The 25177-nt window shown below is 39.5% G+C and overlaps 1 protein-coding gene across 1 annotated transcript in view; it reads left to right on the top strand.

The window, feature by feature from the left end:
• Window positions 1–25177, top strand: part of CSMD3 (CUB and Sushi multiple domains 3) — an 831991-nt gene that overhangs the window by 351728 nt on the left and 455086 nt on the right.

Genomic DNA, 25177 nt, shown 5'->3' with positions numbered 1-25177 from the left:
GAGCACCTCATCCTAGCCTCCTGGTATTCTTGATTGCTTATTTGCAATTATGGAATCTCTGCATATTTCAGTATTTTACGTACTCAAAATCCTGTTAGCTCTTTTTCTGCCTCAGAGAACATTTTCACGGATTCACCGCACCCTTTAGATTTCTCTCTGATAAAATGAGGGTGAGGTCAGAGGGACAGAGAAAGGACACATTTGAGAACTATGGTAAAGAGGAAAGGACAAACTATTTAACAATTGGCTAGATAGGGAAGGAGAAAGTGACAAGACAGAGTCAAGGATGAATGTTAATGCCTGTGGGACTAGAAAAATATCATGCTGTTAAAAGTATGAAGGAACTGAAAACTCAGGTTGTATGGGAAATTATCCACTGTTACTACAACATTGTTATCAGCACCATTTTTTAGGCACTTAGTGATGCTAACCACTGCGTGTACTCCATCTCATTTAATCCTCAGAACAAACTCATAGAGGCATTTCCATCTCCATTTTATAAATGAGGCATATAAGGCATAGAGAGATCCAGTTACTTTCCCAAGTTCAAATACCTACGATATAGCAAAGTCCTTAATAAGGGTATCTATAGAATGGAGAGGGAAGGCAGATTTCAGAGCATTAGGGAGGAAGGAGAAAATGATAAAATGGAAGCCACAGGTATATTCCACTCATTTGACAATGGCAATGCAGAATAAGAATAAGAATCTAGATTTTTCTCAGATTCAAGTAAAACTTTCTGGTCACAGGTAGATTTTTATTCATTACCGTTCTGGCTTTGAAAGCCTTAAAAATGAGATATAGTACGATAGCATAAAAAATAAATATTGAAATAGGGTTAATGAAAAAATAAGACAAAATAGTTACAAAGGCTTATGTACAAATTCATAAACAATTTTTAAGGATGTTTACGGTGCTGCTCAGTTAGTTGGAGAGCCATCTGTGCACCAAAAGGTTCAATTCCTGGTTCGAGGTGTGTGCAGGAGGCAGCCGATGAATGTTTTCCTCCCTTCCTTAACTCTCTCTAAAAATCAATTTTAAAAAGAGTCCTTTATATATTAGACAAATATAAGAACTGCCAAACAAATAGGGAAACATTATCAGTTTAAGGAAACTATTTTCGTGGCTTTAGGACCTGAAATATCTTGCATTGTTCTTTATAAAGTGAACACTGAGTAATAAGTGTTTTGGGGTTACACTCATCAATATCCCAACAATTAATACAACAGTAAAAGGTTGACTTTTTTACGGTGTCCTCTACTTAAGACAAATTATATTTATAAGAGACAATATATTGAAAATCATTTTTCAAAATGGTGAGATCCAAATGTCCTGTCTCATTAGATGTATGCATTTTTATGGCAAAAAGAATGGGAAAATAGATGATAGATTCAAGAAAAAGATTAATTTAATACAGAAACAAAATATCACATAAGAAGAGAAGTTATAACCATTCCATGGAATTTAAGGTATATATAAAGTAAGATTGAGACTATAAACCATCGTTTTTTTCATTCAATCATCTCATTTCAATAAAAAGAATAATATTTATTATAATTGTAAGTTGTTCAAAGACAGAAATGTTACTTTATTTTATTTTTCATAATCTCTGTAGCACAAAGAACAGCTCTGTACTGACATAAATCTCTGTACTGAAATATTTGAATATTAGTGTATGATTATTTTTCTTCAATTCTAAGATATATGATATACTGGTATATACATATGATAAATATATACATCTATGTATACTAGTACATACATTCAACAGTTATTCATCAGTACCTGGGAGGTATAAAATTTTCATATTCAAGATTTATATATTTATATTTTCATATACATTTTACTCTTTCTGCAGATATTAATCATTTATACATAGCTTTATGTGTTCATTGCATGCAAGGCATATGTGTGTATGGTTTATAAAGTACATTTTTGCTATTAGAAATTACTGGCTGTGGTGCTGAAAATAGTAATGGAGGGAACATGCTGAAATAGTAATTGAAGTTTTGAAATGACTATCTACTGTGAGACTGAAAAAAGAATAGTTTCCATGTCTCATGGGTACTTGAACAGAATAAATATGCTTTTCTCCAGACAGCAGCATAAATAGCCATATCAGTGCACTGCACCTTTGAGAGGTTATTAATATAGCTGCTGTCTATGTATTGCATGGTTGAGCAATGAAGAAATGGGGATTTTATAGGAAATTAAAGTTCACAAACAGCAAATTATGAATTAAAAGCAAAAGAGCAATTCAGAAATTAATAATAATAGATTTAACACAAACTCAGATAATATTTTTATTCCCTAAATGGGATATATATATTAAATATTTGTCAGTTTACAGTTATGGAAACATTATTTCTTTGTTGAAAGTGCAATAGATATCCAAAAGCTGGAGCTTATGCAAATAAGCAGACTTAGGCACTTTAATGGCATATAGAATGTTTATTTTAGACATTGATGATGTTCAAAGAAGCAGCATTTGTTTAAGAATTGATAATTTGTTAACTAAGATACATTTAAGAGAGTTCATACTGATTGATTTGACTAAAAATGTTGACTGATTTTCAATTAATATGTATTTGGAAACCCCCAAATACGTAATTTTTTTGTCTGTTAGGCACAAGTGAAAGGAAGGCAAAAGGAAGAAAAAAAAAATAAAAACTGGAAACTGGGCTAAAATTTAGGGAATCACTTTTTGTGATATTCAATACCATGTTAGTTTCAAATATACTGCATAGTGGTTAGACATTTGTGTAACTTACGAAGTGTTCTCCTGATAAATTTTGCACCCACCTGACACCATATGTAGCTTTTACAATATTACTGACAATATTCCCTAAGCCAGTGATGGCGAACCTTTTGAGCTCGGCGTGTCAGCATTTTGAAAAACCCTAACTTAACTCTGGTGCCATGTCACATATAGAAATTTTTTTATATTTGCAACCATAGTAAAACAAAGACTTATATTTTTGATATTTATTTTATGTATTTAAATGCCATTTAACAAAGAAAAATCAACCAAAAAATGAGTTCGCGTGTCATAGGTTCGCCATCACTGCCCTAAGCTGTACTTTGCATCTCCATAACTATACTGTGATTGCCAATGTGAACTTAATCCCTTCACCTTTTTCACTCAGTCCCTCCACCCTCTTCCATTTAGCAACCATCAGTCTGTTCTCTGTATCTATGAGTTTGTTTCTGTTTTGTATGTTTCTTTATATGTTTTTTAGATTCCACTTGAAATCATATGGTATTTGTCTTTCTCTGTCTGACTTATTTCATGTAGCATAATACCCTCTAGGTCCACCTCTTTTGTCACAAATGGTAAGATTTCATTCTTTTTCATAGCCAAGTGATATTCCATTGTATATATATACCACCTCTTCTTTATCCATTCACCTTTTGATTGAAGCATTTAATCCATTTACAGTTAAAGTAATTATTCATGGGTATGTAGTTATTGCCATTTTATTAATTATTTTCTGATTGTTTTTATAGTCTTTCTCTGTTCCTTTTTATTATCTTGCTCTCTTGTATGTTGATGACTTTCTGTTGTGCTTGGGTTCCGTTCTCTTTATTTATTGTATATCTCTTGTAGATTTTTGATTTTGGGGTACTCCACTGGTGTCCCTTGGGTTGTTTGCGCTCTTCTGTTGTAGTTGAGCCTTGATTGCTGTTGGCACATCACGGAGTGGGATTGACCCTCAGATGACTGGCTGTGAGGACTGGCCATGACTACAGTAGACCAGCTGTTGTGTGAGGGCTGATCCCAAGGAAAATGATTCACTTTAGCAGGGCTCCGTGCCTGCCAAGAACACCCTTTGGGTGTGTCCTTTCTGGTGCTGATTGGGTGGTGTTCTGGTGTAGTCTGAAGTCATCCACCAAGTTTGTTGGTTCTGGGGTCTCCTTGATGCAGAACAAGCTCAGCTGCTGCCTGTGCCTGGCCCTGGGCAACCTGGTGGGAGCTACAAAGTGAACTGCAGTTGTCAGCTGCCACTGCTTAGAGGTCCTGGGAGAGGTTTTGTTGTGAACTGAGGTTGGCTGCCATTAGTGCCGGGCTTGGGGCCGCTCAGCAAGAGGTACAGGGCATGCCGATGCCAGCTGTCACTTGTTTGGGATTTGTGAAACTATACAACTCAACACTAGGAAGGAAAACAATCCCATTAAAAATGGGCAAAGGACCTGAATAGACACTTCTCCAAAGAGGACATACAGATGGCCAAAGACATATGAAAAGATGCTCAGTGTCACTAATTATCAGAGAGATGCAAATTACAACCACAATGAGATACCATCTTATACCTGCCAGAATGGCTATCATCAATAAATCAACAAAAAATAAGTGCTGGCAAAGGTGTGGAGAACTAGTGCACTATTGGTAGTAATGCAGACCAGTGCAGCCACTATGGAAAACAGTATGGAATTTCCTCAAAAAATTAAAAAACGGAACTGCCTTTTGACCTAGCAATCCCAGTTCTGGGAATATATCCTAAGAGTCTGAACACCAGTCAGAGAGAATATATGCACCCCTATGTTCATCAGTTTATTTTGTTCGTTAAATTTTCTCATTCCCCTGCAGTGTGGAAAGCCTTATTTTCTGTGTGTGCTGACAGTATGTGCCATTTAGCACGAAGCTCCTGGAAAACCCTGTGATGACTTAATAGGCTTTCCACTAATTCTGGTCACATCCAAAAAGGGGAGAAGTAAAGGTTGTCGAGTGAGGACTCCACTTCCTTCCTTAGCTTCTCCACAGTGCAAACTCACTTTTGTTTTAAAATAGCAATGGAGCCCTAACTGGTTTAGTTCAGTGGATAGAGCGTCAGCCTGTGGACTGGAAGGTCCCAGGTTCAATTCCGGTCAAGGGCATGTACCTTGGTTGCAGGCACATCCCCAGTAGGGGGTGTGCAGGAAGCAGCTGATCAATATTTTTAACTCTCTATCCCTCTCTCCTCCTCTCTGTAAAAAATCAATAAAATATATTTTAAAAAAATACCTGTGGAGCTACATTTTTGCAACTACTATTTTAAAACAAAAGTGAATTTATAAATAAAATGATCACAGCGTGATTGCTAGAATGTCTGACACTTTGCATGTGTGCGCAAAATTGTATGATGCAAAGTGAATGATACCATGTGAAATAAAACTATACAAACCTGAGAAAGACATAGAGACCAAAAAGTAAACAAAAGACATAGGCAAAATATAAACAGACATGATTGGTGAGAAGAGGGAAATCTTTAATATTTAATTTTATTTGAAATTTTAGAAATCATGGCTTTTACCCTTGATATGAACATCCATAATTTATCACATTTGACAGACCTTTTCTTATATCAAGGTATAAACTGTGTTGTACTGCTTAGCTGGTGTTATAGCAGTTTGTGTGGATATAGGTACAAAGCATCAACATCACCAACAACTAGCAATGCTCAGCACATGCCAGACACACTCACAAATACTTAAATGAATGAATGTTTGTTTCCCACTATTCTAGACACAATTTAAGAAACACAGGAAAGAACTGAACAAAGCATGCCCTTGAGGACTTTACAGTCTCATTGAGAACACAGTGCATTCAAAACAAAGCAACCATAGAACATCCCTTAAGCAACAGAAGCATAGTTGCACAGACACTATTTAAGTCATAAGGACAATTCAAAACAAATGAGGGACAGAAATGATAATATTAACCTTTGGGAAATAAATTCCACTGACCTTGAAAATATTACTTAGTCACTTTAATCTCAGAGTTGAGTATTACTATATATTTCTTTATTTTGGTAATAATTTATTTAATAATATTGATATTTGAGTGTTAATTATTTATTAGGCAATGGGAGAAAAAATATGACCAAGAAATTATCTTTCCTTCAAGGAAATCTATGGTCTATTTTAATGCAAAAAAAACCCCACAAAAACAATAGAAATACATATATTACCATACATTGCAATAAAAGATATTGCAGGTAAAATAACACAGTGCTTTGATTCAAAGATGTTAAAACAACAAGAAAATTTTATTTAAGAATTAGTAATGATTTAAGAAGGAGAGGCAGACAGACATAGAAATTGAGAGGTAGAAATATATTGAAGACAGAGTATCCTATATAATAAAAGCCTAATATGCTAAGTGTCTGGTCGTCCGGTCATCCATTCAACCAATCAAAGTGGAATATGCTAATGATAGGTCAGGCCACTCAACTGCTCGCTATGATGTTCACTTACCACCAGGGGGCAGACAGTCGACTGGTCGACCAGTAGCCATGACATTCACTGACCACCAGGGGGCAGATGCTCCAGCCGGTAGGTTAGCTTGCTGCTGGGGTCTGGCTGATTGGGACTGAGTGAGATGGGCCGGACATGCCCTGGAGCCCTCCTGCGGTCCTTCCCCAGCTGGCCAATCTCCCATGTCCCTCCATGGCCCTGATCTTGCACTGGTGGGGTTCCTCTGCCTGGCCTGTACCCTCTCACAGCTGGGACCCCTCAGGGGATGTCAGAGACCCAGTTTTGGCTCGATCCCACAAGCCAGGCTGAGGGACCCCACTGGTGCACAAATTCGTGCACCGGGTCTCTACTACTATACATAAAGTTTCAAGGTTATGAAAGAGACCATATTAGAAAGAGAGACAATGGTGAATGAATTGTGGAAGAGCATGAACTTATTGAGGGTGGGGAAATTTGGGAGATATGGTCTATCTTATTGTGAAGGGTCTTATATGTCAATGACAAGGTGAATAATGGGTTTTAGTTTAGATACATAAAGAATAGGAAATATTTGCTTTTTGCCTAAAACACATACACACACACACACACACACACACACAAGATGTTAATGTAATTCATTGAACAATTATTAATTGAGTCATCATTATGTGACAGTCAGACACCGTGCCAGGTACTAGGGATAAAAATAAGCTAAGGCAAAGTCCATACCAGCAATGAATTTACTCTCAGTGGTTGGGGGAAAAGGAGATTCCAAAGTTAATACAATTATAATACTTTATCATAAACTCCATGCTACAGTTGTGTAAAAAGTGAACATCCTGGGGCTCAACAGAGAAGGCTTCCCACAGGAGGAAGAACCTGAGCTAAACCTTAACACGTAGCTGACAAGGCTAATGAGAATGGTGGTGGATATGAGGAGTACACCAGTTAGAGGGAACCACATGGGCAAAGATAACAAAATACCAGGGTGCAGTATGCTATGGAAAATAGAGTATTAAAGGAGAGAAGCAACGCTGAAGGCAGAGTTTCCAGTTTGGAAACTATTATAATAATTCAGGTTAAAAATATTACTTTAGGCTAAGTCAGTGATAAGAGAAATGCAGAGAAGGGATTAGAAGAGAAGTAAACTGCAAGGACACCAGTATGCAACAGACAAGGAGAGGAAGTTGAGCCTGGGGAGGAGACTAAAAAAGGAGCAGCTGGAAACAGATGGTTAATATGAGAGAATGGTGATATCACACCACAGGGAGAGATCTTATAAATGACATGTGGTCAACACTTAAAATCTGCTAACTGGTCAAGAAAATAAGAACTCATTGAATTCAACAACCAAGAGGTCACCAGTGACCATGGCAGAATCATTTTCATTGGAATTGTTGATGTGAAAGACACATGGCTACAGTTGAGGAGTAATGAGGTGAGAAGATTGAGTTTAAAGTGAAAACCAGAAACTTGACTATGAAGCAAAGGCAAGAACTAGGTTAGTAGATAGAGAAGGGAATGCAATTGGGGAAAGGTTGTTTTTTTAAGATATGAGAGGTTTAAAAGCAAGGACAAATCTCCAGTGAGTCTGAGGGAATGAGATACAGATGAGAACTGGGTCACAATTGGAAGATATAGTTCAGGACACGAAGGATCTGGGATTCAGAATAGAGGGGATGGCATTTCCCTTAGACAGGAGCTAGCGTACTCGCTCCTTGAGGAAGCAGCCAGTGAAGGTAGCGATAATTTTACAGGTGGGAAACAGCGGCATCATTCTCAAACGGGGCACTACTCCGCTCCCCATTATTTTTCTATAAAGTAAGTGAGGACTTTATAAGGACAGGAAGAGATCCAGCGGTTCTGTGATGAAGTAGGATGGAACTGAAGATGAAATAAATAAAAATAGGGAGCTGGGGAAGTCACCAAACAGTCAGCCTCTGAGAAACACAGTCATATCCTGGGGGTTTCATCTAGCCCAGTGGTCTTCATCCCTGGGTGCATATTACAGCCAATTGGAGAGCTCTTAAAATAAAAACCCATGCCTGGGTCCCAACCCATAACAATTAAATCAAAGTCTTGGGAGGATAATTCAACTAGTATATCCCCTTTGAGATAAATCGGTCAATTTAACTGCATTGAGGATTCAACAAAACAAAAACAAAACTTGAAATGATATTCTGTTTTCTTAGGGAGTCTCTCTTTCACTCCTAAGGAGCAATGCACTCACTGCCAGGCTGGTTGAACACTTAGTTACATATGTCATATCCCTGCTCTACAGAGGGCAAAGTGGATGTTTGATGTGTTCAGGTCACAGAGCCGAAGCAGCAGCTAACTGCTTCCTCTTCCTACTGGACACAAACGGATACTGAGAGCAAGATAAATTTGCATGTTGAATGTCAAAGATGGACTCATTTTCATACTGACCATGTGTTAGCAGCTGGAAATGGCACTGATTTACTTCGAATTAAGTGTTTCTTGGGAGGAAATGAAACGGGGTCACACAGAAGGAGCTGCACTTCACTTGCATTCCCACTGCCCCTCTCAGTCACCTTTAGCTTATTCATTCCAAGGAAACAAGACAAGACAAGTGTAGGTTTGCAGCATGGAAATAATCTTGAGGATAAAATTAAGTAACTAAATATGGCTTTATGAAAAATGAATTCTTTTTAAAGTTTGTCAAAAGTGCCAACATTTCTACATTTGTATTACTTTTGTATTTCTTGTTTTTGTGTATTGATAATTCAATTTATGTATTCAGCATTTGCTTCACTGGCTTATCATTTAAATTATTTTATAAAAAATATTTCTGGAGATTCCAAGATGACTACAGAGTCAGTGGAAGCTGGACTCACAGACTTCCAGCACCAAACCAGATTTACAGCTAAATTATAGAGCAAACAACCATGAGTAACTAACTGAAGGCCAGCTGAACTGAAATATTATAACAAGAATTTCAGAAGAAGCCACATAGAGACTGGTAAGAAGGACAGAGATATGCAAAGGGCAGGCCTCCTGCACACAGGTGTGGCAGCTGAGAAACAGAGGGATATATTTCCCCAGGAGTGTGGGGTTGCCCCTACCACAGGGATCCCCAACTCAGAGCAACAGAGATGGGAATAGCATTTGCTAATGAAAATCACTGGAGATTCAGTGCATCTGGGAGAGAAGGAGTCTGCTAAAGACAGACGCCTTCTTCCTAGGACTAGTCACTCAAGTTGTTACAGCACGAGCCTAGGGAGTGTACTACCTGGTCCTCCAACCACTGGCGACACCACCCTGTGGTGCTCCAGTCCTGCAGGGGCATCTGCTGGCTGCACCCAGCAGGAACCTGCGGGTGCACTCTCTCTGGAGAAGTTCTTGGTGGAGACTCAGACAGTGATTGAACTGTGTAGGTTTGGAACGGGGACCCTTCTTCCCCACCTCAAGTGCACAGCCGGTGCCCCCTCCCCAACCTGTTGAATCACTTAACCTGCCCGTCCCCTCTCTGTGGCCCAGTCCTGCTGAGTTCAGTTTTGTAGGAGGATACAAGTGCCATGCTGAGCTGGGACTTATGGAGCACGAATCCCTGGGAGACTTTTGTCTGGGAAGCAGAGGGCTGGGTTCTGGATTATGTGGCTTTATCTTGGTGGGGAGGATTTGTAGGGGAATGCTGTCTCCCCTGTAAGCTCAGCTCACGTTATTCTCTCAATAAGACACTCATTTGACCTGTCTCAGGCAGCTGGGAGCCATACCCTGCTGAGCTCAGTCCCTTGGGGGGTGGAATCTGAGAGCTGCTCAGAGCTGGGACCTTTGGAGCACAGTCTCCCTCAAAGGCTCTTGCCCAGAAAGGGGAAGAAGTGCCCTCCCGCTTCTATAGGCTTGCCAGCATCACCCCCAAAGAGAGACTTTGTGAATCTCCCCTCCCAAATCCTACTTATGGAAATATATCAAAGAAACCTAAACACTAATTTGAAAGAATATATGCACCCTTATATTCATAGCAGCATCCTATATAATAAAGAGGTAATGTGCAAATTGACTGTCATGCCCTTGCACAAGATGGCCGCCCCCATGTGGTCACAAGATGGCCAGCAGGGGAGGGCAGTTGTGGGCAATCAGACAAGCAGGGGAGGGCAGTTAGGGGTGACCAGGCCAGCAGGAGAGGGCAGTTAAGAGCGACCAGGCCAGCAGGGGAGGGCAGTTGAGGGAGATTGGGCCAGCGGGGGGAGGGCAGTTGGGGGTGATTGGGCTGGCAGGGGAGCAGTTAGGCATTGATCAGGCTGCAAAGGTAATGGTTAGAGGGTGATCAGACTGGCAGGCAGAATCGGTTAGGGACAATCAGGAAGGCAGGCAGGCGAACAGTTGGAAGCCAGCAGTCCCGGATTGTGAGAGGGATGTCCGACTGCCGATTTAGGCCCGATCCCTGTGAGATCGGGCCTAAACCGGCATTCAGACATCCCCCGAGGGGCCCCAGATTGGCGAGGGTGTAGGCTGGGCTGAGGGACACCCTCCCTTGCCCCCAGTGCATGAATTTCATGTACTGGGCCACTAGTTAATAATAAACATGCATAAAAGGAACTCAGTATTATTCAAATATATGATTTGTTATGTTACTTTGCACAGCTTTTCAGAATTTCTAATATTGTCATTTTCTTTGTTTATCATCAAAAATAGAAATGTAGCATATAGCATAATCTCCCAAAATATGCTAACCTGGACTAAAAATTTTGGAAACTGCTGATTTGGGGGCTTATTATTACACTAATTTCCTAACTTTTCTCACCTCTAGTTTGCCTCTTTTCACCTTTGCTTCATATACTACTAGAGTACCTTATTTAAAAACCACTTTCAGTGTGCCATTCTATTTTACAAATAATTTATTGGTTGACTATTCAAGTCAAAATTTGTTAACTTGACATTTTGGAGCCTCTAAAAACTGACCCAAACTTCTCTTCAGCTTTATTTCTTCTTAGTCCTATTCACAAACAGTGTTCAGGCAGGTAGATATGACCACACCCTATGTTGCATTCCATTATGTTCCCTTAGTGAAAAGAATCCCAGACTTAGAGTCAGAATACCTAGTTTCAAGAACCACCTCCTCCATTGCATATGCTAATAATATATATTAATATTTTAATTTACTCTCTGTAACAGAATTTGGCTGACTACTTTACATATATTACCTATAATTAATGCAATAATTTTGCCTTTTATAGTTGAGAAAATAGGTCAAGTAAATTGCTCAAGGAAACAGCTCTAAGTGCAGGAACAGGGGTGCAAATTTAGATGTGCATGATTTCAAAATCCATGTTGTGTTCACTGTACCACACTGAATTAAATAACTCAAAATACCGAAAGATGCAAAGTATATAAACCATGGACATGAGTAACAGTTACATTTTGCAAAGGGTCATATAAAGTTTTGGCTCTTAGGAAGTTTCTTGTAAATAAGATTGACTCCAGTTCTAGCCTATATAAGACTTTGATCTCCTTGGGTAGGAACTGCTATTTCTTTTTTAAAATTTTGTTTTATTGCTTAAGGTATTATAAAGAGTATTACATATGTCTCCTTTTTTTTCCCTCGACCTACCCCCGGCCTCCCCTACCCCCCAGTGTCTTGTGTCCATTGGTTATGCTTATATGCATGCATACAAGTCCTTTGCTTGACCTCTTACCACCCCCACCCCCCACCCCCCAGGTAACTGCTATTTCTTGTGCCACCAAAAACCACAACTCAGCAGTATTTCTGGATTTTCTTTAAATAATTTTTCTGCATTAACTTGTACCTTTTCTTATTCATCTCCCCTGAGTGGTCCTTTGGAAAAGTTCTCACTTTCTTCTTAAAATTAAGTTTCTCCCCAAATTCCAAATTGTAATTAATCAACTTGGTAGGTGTCTATTCACATTTTTCACATTTTCATCCTTTATTTTGTTCATAGGCAAACATGGTGATAAGCATTGGCATATCTAAGTATTCTTCAATAATGTATTCGGGGGAGCTTGAGGTTGCTGTTAATCCATACATCAACTAGTTTCGAAAGAAACGGGAAATTTTACATACAGATATTCAGGTCCTATTACCATAATCTGGAAGAATCAAGGGAAGCAAAAGGATTATTCAGCAAAGACTTAGGATGTGAGAGCGAGAAGAGGAGAGATCTAGAAAGTTGAAGGAATATAAAGCAATATGAAAAGAGGCCAGAGCCTTGGGAACAGGAAGCCAGTTAGAAATCCTTGGGTCTGATGCAGACAGGATTATGAGAAGGGAAGGATCTATTATTTAATATTTTAATTTTTATTTTTCTCACTGCCTTTGATCAGTTTTTATTCAAAATGAGCTGTCCAGCGTGATTGGACCTTTATGGAGTAAACGCTATTAAGTCTATGCCACAGGCTTCTTTTCTTCTGTGGGGGGTTCCTTGTCTTAGGGCTTCTTCTCAGCTCTGGTGACTTGGAAGCTGCAGCCTGTTCTCCCTCCTTCTGCTCTGTAGCACCAACAGCCTCCTCCCCTCCCTCCCCTTCCATGGGCTTCTTGCCTGGAATCCCCTTCTCATCTGATTTGGTCCTGGTGCTGCTGCTGCTTTATCCCCCCAGAGCTTGTGGTTCTTGGCCTGGTGAAGAATGGTGTTCCGGCACATGGTCTTTGCATATGGGTTTAGCTTCAACATGGTTCTCAGGTTTTTCAGAGGCTTTTTCTTCAGGACTCCGCAGTGAGTAATGCTGGGAGGGCTCTTGGGATGTCTGGGCTTTTCAAGATTCTGCTGAGGTCTGCATTGTGCATCTTGTTCTGCTGAGGTCTGTAGTTATTCTTGAGGGTGGCAGCTTTACACTGAGTGCCATACAGATCATCTAACTTGTGGAAAGCACGTTCAGTCCAAATGCAGAAACAGCCCACATGCCCATCAGGAGCAGTTTTGAAATGTTCAGTTTGCTTACAGTGTACAGGGTAATTCCAGGGATGTTTCTGAAGGCTTTGATGATACTGTTACTGGTGAATCAAATCCCCTGTGGCTCCTGGGAGTGAAGTCCTTGTGATATCTTCAGAAAATTAATTTTCTAAGACTCGCAGGGGAGGATGGGATGTGGAAGAAGATTTTATTTGTGCAAAGTTACATTTCTTGGGTTCTAAAGGCCCCTGCTCCTTAAACCGGTCTGGAGAAGGTACAGCTGGGATTCCAGCCGAGCCAGAAACAAGGCCAGTGTCCAGAGCTTCTGTTCCATGTTGCAGCTGGTGAAGTTTAGGCCAGATCAAAGTTCATTCGTTTATTCTGTGGGGTCCAACAAGGCTGTGCACCACATGGGCACAGGAGCGTGCATCTCCCGGTCACAGGAGAGCCAGGAGCCGGTGTGCCAGAGAGAGAAGAGCAAGAACTTCCTCTGTTTGGAAGTTTTATATATTCAAGGTTTGCTCACTTGCAGTGGGTCTACCTTCTCTGGCCATGACTGGCTTTCAGGTGTGTTGATGGGCAAACAGGTGGGTACCTTCCTGTGTCACTCAGACTTTACTGGACATGTGTCTAAGTCTAAACGGCCTTGTCCAGTCCCTTGCCCCATCAGTCAGTGGGGAATAGACTTGGAATGTTAAATGTGCGCTTTTGGGCAAAGCTGTATAAATGGCATGTCTGTGTTATTGTTCTTCCCTTGCTCCTTTCCTGTTAAATAATAACCAGGTTATTACAACGGCCTCCATACTGTTGTCCTCATTATAGATGATGCAAGGTTCCCTGCGCTACATAGGATGATGATTTGTCATTTTGCCCTTTCCAACTCTCCTTCGTTGAAAATGAAGTTAGGATCTAATACTTAATCTTAAATTGTTTGTGTTGCTGTCATGTAAACTCCCTACCTGTCCCACTGCCTCAAACCTTAAATAATAATTGATCTAGTAGTGATAGTAGCTATGGAAACATAGGTGATAAATATAAAGGACAGTTGTCACCTTTTCCAAGTATTAGAGGGTTTTTGATTATTTTTAATGAAATTGAGAGTTCTCAATTGAGAGGCTGATATCATTAAAGCACTGCAGATATGCGATTTGTTCTTTTGCTAAGGCTTTTGATTGATTGCCAAATAGGTACTCTGGTGATATAAACAGTAGTCATTCTTTTTCAGCCTGTGGATCTAATATATGCCTCGTAGGATGTTCAAAGGAATGTGTCAAGAAGTATGAAGGGTCTGAGATTTTACAAAATTGCAAGTTAACAAGTTAGCTTTAGCTTGCCACAGTTTTACAGTTGCTAAAAGAAGTAAAAAGACCCCTACTTCAGAGGCCAAAGACAGTTTTCTGCTCACAACAAGAATGGTAGCTAGAATATCAGCATTGTTGCCGCTTCCCTGAACCCCTGTTCCTACATGGACACATGAGAAGGACCAGGTAACAGTTGCTCATGCAATGCGTTGTTGTAACAGGAAAGAAATCATGAATATAAGAAATCCAAACACTTTATAACAGGCAGTATGCATGCCTATCCCTTTACACTCGCTGCATCTCCCAAGACTGTGAATAAACTTGCCCTTTGTTCTATAAGGAGACACTCTCCATCTTCCAAGGTTGTCAAATGGTTGACGTATTCTTCAATATACAAAACACGTTAGCAGGTTATTCCAGAACAAAGGCACTTGGTGCCTTGGTTTCAAGATGCCTACAACTATGATAGACCCAAGGAGAATTGCCTCCTGACAATAACCACCCATCATTTGTATAACATTTAACTTCTGGTACATTTTCCCATGAGAATTTCCATTATTAGTATGGAACTCTGATTAATCTGAATGCCAGAGGCTGGAAACAAATCCATTCAATTTTTATCCTACAGCATTTAATTAAGATTATTATCAAAAGGACTCCACACTGGAGAATGAGGCTAACCTACAGGGACCCAGATCGAACTAGCAGAACAAATCACATCAGCTATCAATGTCTACTTTAGAAAGCCAGATGGCTTTCTTCTTTCATTTCTGTATTTATCTTTGCACTGTCCCAAGGCATTAATCCAAGTACTTGGGATCCATTAACAATTGCTATGGTCCTCAAGGTAGAAATCCTGGGCAGTTCTGCCATCTCTAACAATTCTGGACAGTAACTTAAAATTGACCTGAATGTCTTCCAGAGTTGATGTGGTGTCATTGATCAATTTAGCTAAAGTCAGAGATAAATTTCATGCAGCCTTTTTAAATTCAATATTTCTCACTATTATAGGATAAGTGCCTACAGGGGACTCATAAATAATGAATCAGTTGTTCCTTCTAGTAGCTCCCCAAGTAACCAAGGTAGACTCAGATGGCAAGATCTTCATAGTTACCTTATGGCTACTTGGCCTGTATGTGGTGCTGTTATTAAACTGTTGGGTGTCTCTTGTGTAGATTGTTAAGGTGGATGTTACCATATTTTGGTAAAGGAGGCTAGTTAATACATATCTTCTACATAGGAACAGTCCCCAGGATGTACATCATGCCTCTAGAAAGAAAGTTTTGTTTAAAAGCACTGCCCTCATCTCCCAAGGAAAACCTTCGTTAGTTAGGAAACCGAGTTGATAATGCCTTTAAAGTGCCTTCACGTGGTTGATAAACTTAGGTTTCCCAGTGAAGTTCAAATAATTGAGTTTGGCTCTTGTTTCTGGAGGGACTCTCTGTCTTATTTATCTATGCCGCCAGAAGGATGGCATTTGTTCACCCATGGAACAACAGAGTGAAAACTGTAAGAATAGAGGTGGGGAGAATATCTGGAGGCACGAACAGATGTTTTACCTGGGATGTATAGAAGTTGGGGTCATACCCTGCTAGAGACTCCTCTTTGGCATTTACAGGCATTCATAATATAAAAATGTAACACTCAATACTAATTATATCTTGCACAGTAGCATTCTGAACATTACATTGATTTTTGCCAAAAAGGCCCTGCCCACAGGGCCACATTGTCTTCTGTTCTCCATTGTGGCCTCTACTCAAACCTCATCGGTTTGATTTAGGCCTGCAGTTTTCCACAGTACTGACTAGAACAGTGACTTATTCAAGTATCTATAATAATAAAAGTGTAATATGCTAATTAGACTGGACAGCCTGATGACCTTCCAGATGAAGCCATGGCTGTGAGGGCCGAGGCAAGCTGCTGCAGCTGCGAGGGCGAAACCCCTTGCATGAATTTTGTGTATCAGGCCTCTAGTCTATAACAATAAAAGGGTAATATGCTAATTAGACCGGATGTCTTCCAGATGTCCTTCCTGATGAAGCCAGGGCTGGAGGGAAGCCAGATGTCCTTCCTGATGAAGCCAGGGCTGGAGGGAAGCCAGCATGGGTCCCGGGTGCCAGAGGGAAGCCGGTGCCAGCAGCTGGGGGAAGGAAGGCCTACTCTTGCACGAATTTTTGTGCATCGGGCCTCTAGTCCTATATAGTAAAAGCATAGTGTGCAAATTGTCTCCTCAACCAGGAGTTGTCTGGGAGTTCAACCAGGGGGTGAGGCCGGCTGGTGGAAGGGAGGGAGTACCAGGCTGGCAGCCAGCAGCCACTAAGGACCCTACCAGTGCACGGCTTTTGTGCACTGGGCCTCTAGTATTCAATAGTCCTTCCAGTTTCCTAAATTTTTCAGCATATTTAGAGAAATGAGTATGGCGTTTGGTCCCCATGAGGGTCAGAGAGGCTTTAGTCCCATCCCTAATCCTTGTCTCTAAAGTATCTGAATGAGGTTGGTGATGAAGGGAGGAATCAGGAAACATGGAGGAAGAGACTTCATGCCAGTAGAGTGTGTTTACTTTTTGTTTTGAGCAGTATAGTAGCTGCATTCAGGAATTTTTCTCGATATCTTTAAGTCAGTTTCTCATCCTTTAGGAGGTCAACTTTGTCAGCATTTTAAACTCAACCTGGGGCAGAAAAAGTGGGAATATTAGTTAATGCTTCACTTATAGTTCCTATGATAATTTGTTTCAGTAAAACATCCGCCAGTGGGCTAAAAGCCATTATAGCAGCCAGAATCCACAGCCAAAAATTCTGAGGCCTTTTAATAGGGCCCTTTATCTTCAAACTAGAGGCCTGATGCACGAAATTTGTGCAAGAGTAGGCCTCCCCTCCCCAGGCTGCTGGCATTGGCTTCCCTCTGGCATCTGGGACCCGGGCTTCCTTTCAGCCACCAGCAGGCACCCAGGGCCTGGGCTTCCCTTGTAGCTCAGGCTTTGTCCAGAAGGTTGTCTGGAAGGATGTCCGGTCTAATTAGCATATTACACTTTTATTATTATAGATGGATCCATGGTTGGCATTATATGCAGCAGAAGGTTCTGAGAAGTAATGATGGTCCTGTTGGCATTCTTCCTTATCAAGCATTATTTCCCCTGCCCTCTCACCTGTGAAGTGAACCAAAAATCTAACAATTAGTCTTATTTCCTTACATGGTGCTTATAAATTCACCTGTTTAACTCTTCATGTAGGTAAGCACCTCTAGAACTTCTCTGAAAGTAGGCAGAAAGCTTTGCCCCCTCTCCCCAGTAAAAATCTTATTCATCTTAATCTGAGTTGTTACTATGGTATGCACCTGAGACTGACTGCCAAATTATTGAGAAATTTCTCTACCTGGCAGAGAGGTTGCATACGTAGCATTCTGTGAGATTGTATCATACTTTCAAGTTAAAAAGTTAGACTTCCACAGTTTTGTGGGTACTGGCAGAAGTCAAAGGTTGCCTAGGTCATAGTTTATTACTCACAATCATGGGAGTAGCCAGAATATCAGCTTTGGTACCACTTCCTTGAACACCAGTTTCCAAGTGAGGAGGCCAGGTGAGGAGGAAAGACATCAGCTGCACATGCTGTGCATTATAGGAGAGGAACACTGTGCTTAGGAAACCCTAGCCTTTTACCCCTGGAGGGAGGTATATCCTTATTTCCAAAATTGTAAGTAAATATGTAATTTGTTCTAGAAGGAGATACTGTCTCTCTTTTCTAAGGCTGTTTGCTACATACAATTCTTGAAAATATAGTCCAAAACAATGGTTCTGCATTCAAGAAGTGCAAACACAGGACCCTTGGAGAATTGTCTCCCAACTGCCCGGAAAGAAACTTCTTGATCCTGAAGGCACCAAATTCTCCTCAATGGCCTGCTATGACTTCATGGGCTATGATGCCATCATGGCTTTACAGTGGTTGATTGCTCTCCTTTCCAGGGGCACAGTGATTAGAAAAATATGGCCATTGGTAGCTAGTGAAAGAAAATAGAGAGAAACATATTTATAAGTATGAAATCAGTATAATTTATTATAATAAGCATTATAACATTCCAGATTGAATTAATTTATTCTTACCAATGAAATGAATATCAGACAAATCTTTTAAGTGCTGAAGCTGATCAGAAGATCTACTTATAGATATAGATGGTTGCTTAAAATTGTAATATAATCTTGAAAATAATAAATGAAAATAATTTACATTTGTAAAAATGTTTGTATATGGATAATGATTTGGCTGGCAAATATAAGGACAGTAGGCAACATCTATTTTAAACTTAACTCCTCTGTCTTGGTTTTTGCAAGTAAGTCACTGAAGAGAGGACCACTCAATGTCTGTTCTGTTAGTGTTGTTTTGTTTGTTTTTTAACCTGTAGATTAGAAAATAGAAATAAAATTGACTGCCACATCCACTTATTATTCCTTTTATGTAGTTAGAATGTATTCTCTTTGTCTTTCTTTTACTTTATTCTGTGCCTATTTTCACAAACACATACACATACACACACACACGAATTGTATCTTTAGAAATTCTCTATTAAAGTGACTCTTTTCCTGGGATATTAAGATATCATTACAGGCCAGCCAGTGGGGCTTGGTGGTTGAGTATTGACCTATGAACCAGGAGGTCAGGAGGCCAGGGTTTGATTCCTAGTCAGGGCATATGCCCAGTTGCAGGCTCGATCCCCAGTATGGGGCATGCAGGAGACAGCCAGCCAATCAGTGATTCTCTCTCATCATTGATGTTTCTCTCTCTCTCTCTCCCCCTTCCATTCTGACATCAATAAAAATATATAGAAATATCATTCCATTAATGCAGATATTCACATTAATCTGAGTTATTTATTCAATGAGACTCAAAATATAAATAAGTCAGAGAAGGTGATCAGTGGGGCAGAACAAAGCCCTGCAGACTGACATCTAGTTTTTCCTTCCTCCTTTACCTCTGAAACTATTAGCATCATGATTCCCTCCTACACTGCCGACTAAAATGTCTTCATGTTCCTTCTTAATTTATTCTACAAATATTTGCAGATTATTGATTACATTCTATACGTCAGGCATCAGACTTGGTTCATTGAAATGTAATGGACATGGTCCCTCCTAATTGAACTTACTGTCTAGTAGGGGAAGAAAAAACCCCACATACCTACATATATACATAAGTGCAACTTTATCAGAATAATGACTTCCTAAGGAGCATTTGGCTCAATAAAAACATTAAATTGGGTGATTGCCTAGAAATGGGAAGATTCATCTGACCATATAATGATTAAATTGACCTCTGAAGAATGAGTAAAACTTAAGAAAGGGAGAGAAACATTTTCCAGCAGAGGATGTAGTATATGCAAAGCCTTTGGCTGAAGGGAAAGTGGGTGAAAAATGAGAAGGACCTGGAGAGTATCATGCTTAGCAAAATAAGACAGAGAAAGGCAAACATCTCACTCGTATGTGGAATCTAATGAACAAGATAAACTGATGAACAAAATAGATCCAGAGACACAGAAGCATGGAACAGATTGACAAATCTCAAAGGGAAGGCGGGGAGAAGGGGAGAGATTAAACAAATCATTTATATGCATATGTGCACAAACACAGACAGTCTGGTGAAGGCTGGGAGGTACTGGGGGAAAACTCCATAGGATTCAGAATCATAAATGACTTCTGAATATCTGGCTTATATCATTTTCTATTTATGTATGGCTATTTAATAGATCATTGCAACACTTGATAGTTTAAATACCAACAATAGTTATTTTGTCCAGGTATCTTCAAGTAAGGGCTTAACAGGAAAGCTCATCTTTGTATCATTTGGCATCTACTGGGAAGTTCAAAGGCTAAGACTACAATCACTTGAAGTTTCTCTGATTCACAGGTCTGGAGTGTGATGCTGAGTGATGCTGAAATGTGTCAGAGCTGTGGCCAGAACACCCACATGTGGACTTTCTATGTAGGTGCCTGGCTTCCCCCAGCCAAATTTCTTCTTCTAGAATCGTGTCTGGCTTTCAAGGATAAACACTGAGAGAGTGCCAAGCAGAAGCTGTAGAGCCTTTTATGACTCTGCCTTGAAATCACTCAGCATCATCTCCATCCTGTGATATTCCTTAGAAACAAGTCAATAAGGCTGACCTCTGTTGAAGAGATGTGGTGTCAAAGAATTTGTGGACCTGTTTAAAAGTATATAGAGAACTGGATGGCAGGTTAGACCCACTATTGAGAGACAAGACATTAGAAAAAGATGACATTTGGAAAAAAATTTTTTTCTTCTGCTTCTGGTTGATCTTTAAGCAGCTGTTCTGCATCCTCTGCTTTTTTCAGGAATTGATCTATTACTTCTAAACCTATCTTGATACTAAAACTTATCTCACCTTGACTCCTCATTGAGACACTTGTATTTCCAGCTGCTTGTTGTCCCTCGGATGTGTCAATATCATCTCCAATTTAACTTGTTTAAAATCAAACACCTTATTTTTCCTCAAATATTCTCTTTATCTTGAAATCTTTTTTCAGTTAGTGGAGAAATCATTCTGGTTCAAACTCTTGGGTTTATTTTTGACTTGTTTCCCTCAGCACCAATTGCAAGCAAATGCCAGATATGGTCAAGTCCACCTTATGCACAGTATTCTGGAAAAGTGACCTTTTTGCTAATCCTAGAATATACCAACTCATTATCTCCTTAGGATTTTGCTCTTTCTGGAATAATTCTCCCAAAAATATATCTGGTTTCTTTTACTCATTCATTTCTCTGGTTAGGCTCCCATGTCTAGTATTGCTAATGTGCTTCTCTGTACTAATTATTTCCTTTTAAAATTCTTTTTAATAAGATTAGTAAGTAAGTACTGGGGATAAAATGTTTAGCATGGTGACTATAGTTAATAAACTGTGTAATTAAGTGTAGTTAAAAATGCGTCTCAGAGATGTTAGAGTGCATGTCCACACAGCTAAAAAGTATCAGGACTGAGTTTCAAACCCCAATCTTCCTTACGTCAGCCCTGTGTTATTTACCACCGCATAATGGTAAGTACTACCAATGCATTGGACTGTCTGGGTGCATAAATCTGGCTGAAAGTAATGCTCACACAAATGGATCTCTCTCTGATGGGGTTATCGTCTTGAAAATCATTGTCAGACTTGGAGATATAATGATCACTCAGAACCTAACTTAGTAAAAACTTTTGAAATTATCTGTTTTCAAAACTAACCCAAGTTTTGTAACAGGGACATATTATCAATATTTTAGTCTTTTTTTAATTGTCAGACTTTGCTTACAATGTAATGTACTTGGCACTGGAAATCTCCCTAATTTTGTTTTATCATGTCACAGCACAATGCTTCTGTAACACATCTGTGCTTTTTAAAACATGACCATGGTGTTTAAAGGAGTGGTTTTAAGGGCCTGGCCTTTGCTCCATAGAGACAGGATACAGACCTCCTCTCTCTGTTGTTATTTCATAAAGGCACCTTACAGTGCAGAGAAATGAGGAGCAGTAAGTGCTCTCTGTTTTTTGTGTGTATGTGGGTTTTTTTCACTTACATTTGTCTTTCAGCAATTGAGCACCTATCTATGAAAATCCTATAATAATGAGAATGAAATTTTCATGTTAGTGTATGCCTTTTTTCCAAGATGCACAAAAGTTTGAGGACATAGATTTCAAAAAGTTAATATGCAGAATTTCCACGTGTCTCAGGAAATTAAGTAAGATCTTGAATGTAGGTGCCTCCTCCAGTACCATGGGCTTATCCTGGGTATCATCTGCTTATTTTAACTTTGTACTACAATGTGAAGTCATTTAATGAAAAATAACTTTACTTGGCCTTGTTTCTGTCATTGTTACGAAACTATATGTATTATAGAATAGGGGAAAAGATAATCTGACCTCATGTTTCTAAACTAGCTGTCCTTATATCAAGATTTGTTTTCCTCTCTATGCCAGAGACTTATAACAAAAACACTACCATCACCTCCAGAAGTGCTGGCAATCATTTAAAGAACTTTCGTCTGTCTTGGATAATGGCAGTTTAACCCCATGGTGAAATCCTATTCTCACTTGTTGCATTTTGGTGGAATGCCATGGATGTTTTATTTCTCCCAGGAATTTTAATAGGAAATAAACCATTAATGACAAAACTGACTACAGTATACATCAGTCACACTGTAAAAATTGTTTATTTAAACATTGACAATTACTTTCTTATTTGTTTTTTAAAACTAAGCTTCTTTCACATATATTACTCACTTATAAATTCATTCTGATGAATTTATAATATAATTCTTCAGCAGTGATGACCTGTCAGGTTGTAAGGACATATCAAAAGACTGGCGTTTTACACTTGAGGTCAATGGTAAAGGAATTCTGCCCTGAAGACTTATCTTTGGATATATCCTCTTACAAGACTGTCTGGAGGTGGAGAGGGAGGGCAGAATCAGAAAGACCTCAGCATACTTGGAGTATTCTAGTTTAAAATTACTTTTTTAAAAAGGAGTTGATAAAGACTTTACATCTATAATTAATACTTTTATATACACCTTTCTTTTTTCTTTTGAGGAATTCCAAGTTATCAGTTTCACAGGACCAACATAATCAACACAAATCTGCTTACCTGCTCATAAGTACGTGTGAAAATTTTCCAGGCAAACATCAAATCATTGAATAAGGTTTTCAAGGTTCAAATTAAATACAAGAAGACAAAAGGCACTCATTTCCATAGGCACTGTCTGGAAATGCCTGGGCAGATTGAGATCTAGAAATAGACTGACACTAGGTCTGCGTGAGTCAGTTCATCTGAGAAAGCCCAAACTTCCTCTTTTCAAGTCCCTCGGTGTTTCTCGCACATACCAGCCAAATCCCTGTCTTTAATGATTTGGAAGTGTGCCAGCTCATCTCTCCTCTGGACTTGGCTGCTGAAGACAGCATGGAGGCTGGGAGCCATCTGAGTCCAGAGGAAATGAATGGCACAGCTGAACAGCATCAGGGTAATGATGGTATCTCATTGCTCTCTAAATCCATTATTTGGGACAGAAATAGAGCAGGGGATTTTCCTGGCATTTCAATTATAAGCATTAGAAGGAAAATGTGAAAAAAAAATATAGGGGCTGTGGGGGAAAAGTTGTGGAGAAAATTCCACAGTGCATTTAATTTTCTCTTTTCCCATTAGAGAATGCAGTATTGCAAACTAGACATTTGCTTTTAGTTTTAAAACACTTCCTGAATGATGTAACTTTCTAAAAATATTAAATGGAATTAATTTTTGTTAATTGGTTGCCTTAGTATTAGAGTTTTAATGAGGGAGGCAATGTGTCCAACACCTCCCTCCAGTCTACACATCCCCTGTCTTATTCTGGTAACTGTTGTGGTGACAGGTAAGTATTTTGCAGGTGCACTGATCAGGCCTCTCTCTCTGCATCTTAGTGTCTAACCCGGGGCCTCTCTGACACGGGGCCAGGACGTATATGAACTGGCTGGGCCTCTACCCAGGTACCACCAGACACTGTAGAGGAACAAATGCTTTAGGAATCTACCTGTGATCTGCAAGGAGATAGGAGCAAAGAAATGCATCCTTCCTCCTTTCTTCTGCAGTTTCTTCTGCTATTCTGAGAGGTATTTCACCAGAAGTTTCTATGGGGGCTAATTCCATAGCCAATTGGATAACACATCCTTGTATTGATTTCCCAGCATTTCAGGCCTGTTTCACTCCCAGCTTTTGCTCATTTCTGCTTCCTGAGAACATATCACCAGTTAAACCTCTCACATGTTAGCCCTTGTTTCAGGCATAGTTTCTGGGCAACATAATCTAAGATGTCACTTTGTGGGCTCCTCCTTTGCCCCCTCCCTTTGTCTCTCAGTCAACATCAGGGTAATGATGGTATCTCATTGCTCTCTAAATGAGATACCATTATTGATAGCTCCAATCAATCCCTACTTGGCCTTTGACTCTGGGTCATATAATTAGATTACCCATGTTTGGAGAATAATGAGAAATTTATATCCCTAGAGAATGATCCCATAGGAAATTTAGGCTAGCAAACACCTGTTTCATGCTCCTTTGGTTCAATGGATGGTCCTAATTCTAAAGGGAATTCAGATATTTTTCTAACCCACATGCGCAATGTATGTGCTAATCTCCAGGGAATGGTGCACTTGCTGATATGTTTATAGGGAATAGACGTTGAGGTCAATCTCTTCACAGAATTTATAGTTGTGTTGTAGATGGGCTTGGTTTCTAGTTTTATGTTATTAGTGTTTTGTTTTGTTTTGTTTTGTTTTGTTTTCTCTTCTGTGGTTATATATTTATATATACACATAAAGGGAAATAGCATTTGCTGAAATAATTTACTGTGACTCACTACCTAGTTGAAAATGTCACCTAGCTTCCCACCCAGCAGCGCATTATGTACACATTTTGCAGTGACAAACAGAATTGTATTACCAGGTAGAACACTAACGGCTTGAATTGACTTATGGACTAAATAAGTGTGACTTTATTACTGTTTCTTTTTTGGTGATGGTTTACATGCTGTGGGAAGTTCTTGATAATCCGGAGTTCTTGGATTGTGAGGGTTGTTTTTCTACATAAAGACTGTTATCAAACTGTCTTTTAGTTTGGACTGTTCATCTTTGGAGGCCAAATGATCTTTAAAATCTTATTAAGTGTACTATCCATATAGTAAAAATAATATGCAGAAAATGTGGAAAGAATTATGTATTACCTATGTATAAGACTTTATTCTTCTAGGATCCAGGGATTAAGGAGTGTTTCTAAGTATTGGTATAAAC

Source organism: Myotis lucifugus, unplaced genomic scaffold, assembly GCF_000147115.1.
Source record: "Myotis lucifugus unplaced genomic scaffold, Myoluc2.0 scaffold_17, whole genome shotgun sequence".
Lineage (NCBI taxonomy): Eukaryota > Metazoa > Chordata > Mammalia > Chiroptera > Vespertilionidae > Myotis > Myotis lucifugus.
This window is presented reverse-complemented; position numbering and strand designations above follow the sequence as displayed.